The sequence below is a fragment of the Hemiscyllium ocellatum genome, chromosome 13 (assembly GCF_020745735.1).
Source record: "Hemiscyllium ocellatum isolate sHemOce1 chromosome 13, sHemOce1.pat.X.cur, whole genome shotgun sequence".
Lineage (NCBI taxonomy): Eukaryota > Metazoa > Chordata > Chondrichthyes > Orectolobiformes > Hemiscylliidae > Hemiscyllium > Hemiscyllium ocellatum.
In genome coordinates, this window is record NC_083413.1 from 44263179 (window position 1) to 44270780 (window position 7602).

The window sequence follows — 7602 nt, forward strand, 5'->3', positions numbered from 1 at the left end:
ATTAAAATCTGTTTGAGTAATCTGTTTGCATGTGGAATCATAGTCCATTAAAAATAAACCTGTTCCATGAGTAAGCCATTCAAAAAAATCTTCCACTTCTTTAGCATTAATGTGGGATGCCTGTAGATGGTAGTGTGATACATCTTTAAAAATTGGTCTTGTCCTCCTGACCTGACATGTCACACAAAACATTTTCTCATATTGTAAATGTTATAGACCAGGCCAGACCTGTCAAAACATTTCCTGAAGGTAGCCCAGACTCGAACTTTTCTAGTTGTTTTGAGCAGATGTAAGTGGATATTCCAGGAGTAATCAGCTGGTCCAACCACTCAGTTTAAAATAAAACAGATTTTATTCACACATGAGTAAAAGAGAACAGAATATGAAATAACATTAACATACTTGAAAACTCAATCGACTCCATTGCAACATAATGATGCTGTTCCAATTACTTGCAACATCCTTGTGGGATAAAAAGGTAAAATCAAACACAGGAGGGATGTCAGAGGGAGAGAGGATCAGCATAGAACTACTTCTTTAGGTCCCCAGCAGCTTCTCTGGGCTCCCAGCTAAGACTTGACCAGCAGGTGCAAACAAAATCGCTTGCTAAAACCAAACCAAGCCAAACCTGAATTGGGAGAACTAACCATTCATTGAACAAGTGTTTATTTTTAAAGAAAAAAAACGCACTTAAAAGCTTCTTCAAGTAGATAAGCCCAGACATATCGGAACCTCTGCCTTTTTGACCGGTCTGACAAAAAAAACCAAGAACAGCATAACTTTGTTAAAGGAGCAGCATCATCACATAACAATCACTAAATTTCAAAAATATTTCATTGACTGCAAAGTATTTTGAATCATCTTGAGATCCTGAAGGGTGCTGAATGAATACAAGGTTTTTTTGTTGTTCATTTATGGGAACAGGGCATCGCTGGCTGGCCAGCGTGTATTGCCCATCTCTAGTTGCCGTTGAGAAGGTGGTGTTGGGCTGTCTTCATGAACCGCTGCAGTCCTCCTTTTATAAGTTGACCCACAATTGGGGAGGGAATTCCAGGATTTTGACTCAACAACTGTGAAGGAACAGTGTTATGTTTCCAAGTCAGGATGTTGACTGGCTTGGAGGGGAACTTGAAGGTGGTGATTTTCCCATGTATTTGCTCCTCCTCTCCTTCTCGGTAGAGTCATGGGTTTGGAAGTTGCTGTCTGATGATCCTTTAGTGGAACTCTGCGGTGCATCTTGTAGATAGTACACACTGCTGCTACTGAGCATCAGTGGTGGAGGGGCTGCATGCTTTTGAGTGTGGTGCCAATCATGTTGGTTGTTTTGTCCTGGATGGTGTCCAGCTTCTTGTGTGTACTTTGAGCTGCACCCATCCAAGCAAATGGAGAGTATTCCATCACACTCCTGACTTGTACCTTGTAGCTGGTGCTCTGGGGAGTCAGGAAGTGAGTTACTTGCCACAGAATTCCTAGCCTCTGACCTGTTGTTGTAACCATTGTGTTTATGTGGCAAGTGCTAGTGAGTTTCTAGTTAATGTTAATCTCCAGGGTGTCACATCATTGAATGCCAAGGGGTAGTATTAGATTGTCTCTTACTGGAGATGGTCATTATCTGGCATTTGTGTGGTGTAAATGTTACTTGCCATTTGTCAGGCAAGCCTTGTCCAGATCTTGTTGCATTTGAACATGGACTGTTTTCGTATCTGAGCAGTCATGAATGGTGCTGAACATTGTGCAATAATTGGCAAACATCCCCACTTCTGACCTTATGATGGAGGCAAGGTCATTGATGAATCAGCTGAAGATGATTGGGCTTAGGACACCATTCTGAGGAACTCATGCAGAGATGTAATGGATCTGAGAGAACAGACATCCAACAACCACCATGTTCCAGGTATGGTTCCAACCAGCAGAGAGTTGGCCCCCAATAACCATTGATTGCAGTTTTGTCAGGGCTCCTTGATACCACATTTGGTCAAATGCAGTCTTGATGTCAAGGTCTGTCACTTTTACCTTGCCTCAACAATTCAACTCTTTTGTCCATGTTTGAACCAAGGCTATAATGAGATCAGGAGCTGAGTGATCCTGGTAGAACCCAAACTGGGCATCAACTGAGCAGGATATTACTGAGCAGGTGTTGTTTGATCACTTTACTGATGATCAAGAGTAGATTGATGGGGCCTTAATGGGCAGGTTGGATTTGTCCTCTTTTTTGTGTACAAGATATACCTGGGCTATTTTCCATATTGTTGGGTGGATACCAGTTTTGTTATTGTACTGGAACAGCCTGGTTCAGGGAACAGCAGGTTTTAAAGCACAACCCTAAAGTACACTTACTGGAATGTTTTCAGGGCCCATAACCTTTGCAGTATCCAGTGCCTCCTATTTCATGATACCATGTGGAGTGAATTGAATTGGCTGGTATTTGTAATGTTGGGGACCACTGAAGAAGACTGAGATGAATCATTCAATCTCCACTTCTAATTGAAGATTGCTGCAAATACTTCAGCCTTATCCTTTGCACTAATGTGTTGGCTCTTCCATCATTGAGGATGGGATATTTGTTGGCCCTCCTCCTCCAGTGAGTTGTTTAATTGTCCACCAACACTCACAACTGGATAGAACAGACCTGCAGAGCTTAGATCCGATTTGTTGGTTGTGGGATCACTTAGGTCTATCTATCACTTACTGTTTATGCTGTTTGGTACATAAGTAGTCCTGTTTGATAGCTTCACCAGGTTGACACCCCATTTTTAGGTATGCCTGCTACTGCTCCTAACATGCCCTCCAGTTCTCTTCATTGTACAAGGATTGCTCCCCTGGCTTGATGTAACTCTTCAGTAGGGAACACATGGGCCACGAGGTTGATAATTGTGCTGGAGTACAATTCTACTGTTGTCGATAGCTTACAGCACCTCATGAATACCCATTTTTGAGTTGCTTGATCTGTTCAAAGTCTATCCCATTGAACATGGTGAGAGGGCCACACAGCACAATGGAGGTTATTCTCTGTTGAAAGTGGGACTTTGACTTCACAAGGACTGTGTGGTGGTTATTATTACCTGTACTGTCATGGACAGATACATCTACAACAGGCTAACTGGTAAGGATGAGGTCAAATATTTTCTTCCCTCTTGTTTGTTCACTCGGCACCTGCCACAGACCCAGTCTAGCAGGTCCTTTAGAACCTGACCAGTTCAATCAGAAGCATTGCTGCCGAGCCACTCTTGGTGATAGACATTGAAATCTCCCAACCAGGGTATTTTGTGCCCTTGCCATCCTCAGTGCTCCCTTCATGTCTGGTTCAACATGGCAGATTACTGATTCATCAGCTGAAGGAGGGTGGTACGTTGTAATCAGCAGGACTGAAAGCCACAAGACTTCATGGGATCCTGGGTCAGTGTTGAGGACACTCAGGACAACTCCTCCTGACTGTATCCTACTGTGCTGCCATCTTTACTGGATCTGGTCTGCCAGTGGAACAGGACATATCCAGGGATAGTAAAGGTGGTGTCTGAGACATTGTCTGTAAGGTGTGATTCTGTGAGTATGAATATGCCAGCCTGTTGCTTGATTAGTCTATGAGACAACACTCCCAATTTTGGCACTAGCTTCCAGATGTTACTAATGAGGACTTTGCAAGTTCAAAAGGACTGTTTCTGCCATTGTCTTTTCCAGTGCCAATGTCAATGTCAGCTGATCAATATAGTTTCATTTTTTTGATGAGACTTCATCATGATTACTACAACTGGATGCCTTGCTTGGCCACTTCAAAGGGCAGTTGGGAGTTAACCACATTGCTGTGGATCTGGAGTCAGATGTAGGCCAGACCAGGCAAGGAGGATAGATTTCCTTTCCTGAAGGACATTAGTGAATGAGATGGATTTTTCCAACAATCAACAACAGTTTAATCATCATCAGTAGATTCTTAATTACAGATTTTTTTTATTGAATTCAAATTCCATCATCTGCCATGGTGGGATTCAAACCCAAGTCCCCAAAGCATGAGCTGCGTTTCTGGATGATTAGTTTACTGATACTATCACCAGGCTATTTCCTCCATTGACTATAGAACTACCTTGTCTTTGTTAAAGATTTCAGCTCTGACTACCATAGTTTGTGAAATAGTAATTTCCTCCTGCATTTCGAAAACATGCTGTGGCTGCATTACTCATGTTAATTAGATTTTAATTATTTATTGCATTTTTAACTTTTAACATAATAATTATTATTCTTTTCCAGATGTCCTTGCATTGCTAAAATATATCTTCAGTCAATATTATGCTCTTAGTGATATATCTGCAAGTTAGTAATTCATCCAGCTAGTTGGAGCATAAATTCTGTCTGACTCCCTGTTTGTCTTGTTGTGATCAACAGTACTGTAGCAACTTGGGGCAGGGAGGAGGGGAGCAAACTGCTGCTTGGGCTCCACTTCATTTCCCAAGATGCAAGTGAGGTGAAATCATTTGTATTTATTGATTTATCTGAAGTTCTAGCGCACTTGGAAAATGCATCATCAATTTAAATTATTGTTCTGGCTATGGTTAGATGGTAACATCAACAACACAAGAAAATTAATTAATAATGAAAAGATTACAAAAACAATAAAAAATGGAGCTAAAAGAAACAAAGTTTGTAGCTTTTACTATAATATAATGTTTTCTCTTTATTATGTATTGTTTTAAATTCAGCGCAAGCTATTGACATTTTACATAATAGACACAGTAAAGTACTTCCTTTCTATTTATGTCAAACTGCTATGGTCCAATATTCCCATTGTCATTGCAAGCTGTAGATGTTAGATGATGGAGAACCAGAAAAGATACTCAGTTTATGAGTAATGGTTTTTAGAACTAGTTGTTTAAAATGAACAATGTAATTTGCATATATCAGTGGGTGTATGTATTCATGGCATCAGAGGTAGTGCAAGAGATTAAATAATTGGAATGTCAACCTTTGAATAAATTAAAAGATCATGATTTATTCATATTCAATGAAGAGTAAAATACTAATACTTAAATTATACATCAGGTGAGGTGAGGTGAGAATCATTGTCCTTGACATTAGTGCAGCAATTAGTCATGTATGTATCAAGGAGGTCCATCAAAACTGGAGCCAATAAGAATCAGGGAAAACTCACCACAGATAGGAGCTTGTCGGAGGTCAATAATCTTAGTGCAAGAATATCATTACCTGAGCTTTGCAGTTCAGTGTGCTTAGTTAAACCTTCTGCACTTGCTTCATTACTGGTCTTCCTACCAGCATGAAATCAGGGTGGACGTTCATGAATAATTTCACAATATTCAGCACCACTTGTAGGTACCGAAGCAGTCCATATCCATATGCAACAAAACTTAGACAACATCCAGGCTTGGGCTCTCAAATAACAAGTAACATTTGCACCACAGAATTGCAAAGTGAAGGCCATTTCCAGCAACAGAGAATCTAATCATCACTCCTTGACAGTCATCACCGTTGCTGATACTTCCACCATCAACAACCTGAGTTTTATTCATTGATCAAAAACTGACTGGATCAGCCATATAAATACTGCGACTATAAGAGCAAGTCAAAACCTAGAATTGTATGGTCAGTAACTTACCTCCTATATCCCAATACCCATTTATCAACCCGAAGGTACTGATTGGGACAATAATGCAATACTCTCTGCTTTCCTGGATGAGTGCCACTGTAACAACACTCATTGAGTCATAAATTTGTATAGTCATAGTCCTTCGGTCCAACCCGTCCACGCCGACCAGATATCCCAACCCAATCTAGTCCTACCTGCCAGCACCCGGCCCTTATCCCTCTAAACTCTTCCTATTCATATACCCATCCAAATGCCGCTTAAATGTTGCAATTGTACCAGCCTCCACACATCCTCTGGAAGCTCATTCCATACGCGTACCACCCTCTGTGTGAAAAAGTTGCCCCTTAGGTCTTTTTTATATCTTTCCCCTCTCACCCTAAACCTATGGTCTCTAGTTCTGGATTCCCAACCCCAGTGAAAATACTTTATTTATTTATCCTATCCATGCCCCTCATAATTTTGTAAACCTCTATAAGGTCACCCCTCAGCCTCCGATGCTCCAGGGAAAACAGCCCCAGCCTGTTCAGCCTCTCCCTGTAGCTCAGATCCTCCAACCCTGGCAACATCCTTGTAAATCTTTTCTGAACCCTTTCAAGTTTCACAACATTATTCCGATAGGAAGGAGACCAGAATTGCACGCAACATTCCAACAGTGGCCTAACCAATGTCCTGTACAGCCGCAACATGACCTCCCAACTCCTGTACTCAATACTCTGACCAATAAAGGAAAGCATACCAAACGCCTTCTTCACTACCCTAGTTTTGAAACAGACCCTCCAACACATCCATGTTAACAGGTATCCTAAATTAATCCACTCCTATTTGTCAGAATTTGGCCCATATCCCTCTGAACCTTTCTTATTATGTACCTGTCCAGATGCCATTTATATCTTGTAATTGTACCATCCTTCCCTGCTTCCTCTGGCAGCACATTCTATATACACACCACCCACTGCATGAAAATGTTGCCCCTTAGGTCCCTTTTAAATCTTTCCCCTCTCATCTTAAACCTGTGTTCTCTAGTTTTGGACTCCCCCAACCCAAGGAAAAGGTGTTGGCTAGTCACCCTATCCACGCCCCTCATGATTTTGCAAAGTCACCCCTCAGCCTCCGATATTCCAAGGAAAACAGCCCCAGTCTATTTAGTCTTTACCTGTAGTTCAAACCCTCCAACCCTGGCAACATCTTTGTAAATCTTTTCTGAACCCCTTTCAAGTTTCACAACATCCTTCCTATACAAGGGAGACAAGAATTGAATGCAATATTCCAAAAGTGGTTTCACCAATGTCCTTTACAGCACAACATGACTTCCCAGCTTCTACAGTCAATGCACTGACCAATAAAGGACAGCGTACCAAATGTCTTCTTCACTATCCTGTCTACCTCTGACTCTACCTTCAAGGAAACATACACCTGCTCCCCTAGGTATCTAAGTTCCACAACACTCTCCAGGAGATTACCATTAAGTGTATATGTCCTGTCCTGACTTGCCTTACCAAAATGCAACACCTCATGTTTATCTAAATTAAAGTCCAACTGCCACTCCTTGAAGCATTGGCCCATCTGGTCAGAGTCCCATTGTACTCTGAGATAATCTTCTTCACTGTCTGCTACACAAGCAATTTTGATGTCATCTGCAAATTTACTAACCATACCTCCTATATTCTCATCCAAATCATTTTTAAAAAGTGACAAAAACCAGTGGACACCACTGGTCAGAGGCTGCCAGTCTAAGGAACAACCATCCACCACCACCCTCTATCTCCCATCCAATTTTGTATCCAGTTAGCTAACTTTCCCTAGTTTCCATGTGATCTAACCTTGCTAACCAGTCTACCATTAGAACCTTGTTAAACACCTTGCTGAAGTCCATATGGACAACATCCACTTCTCTGCCTTCATCTATCTTGTTTGTCACTTCAAGACAAACACTTAAGAAGATGACCACCATCCTGAACAAAGCAGTCCACTTGACTGGCACCTTTTCCACCACTTTCAATACTACCAAT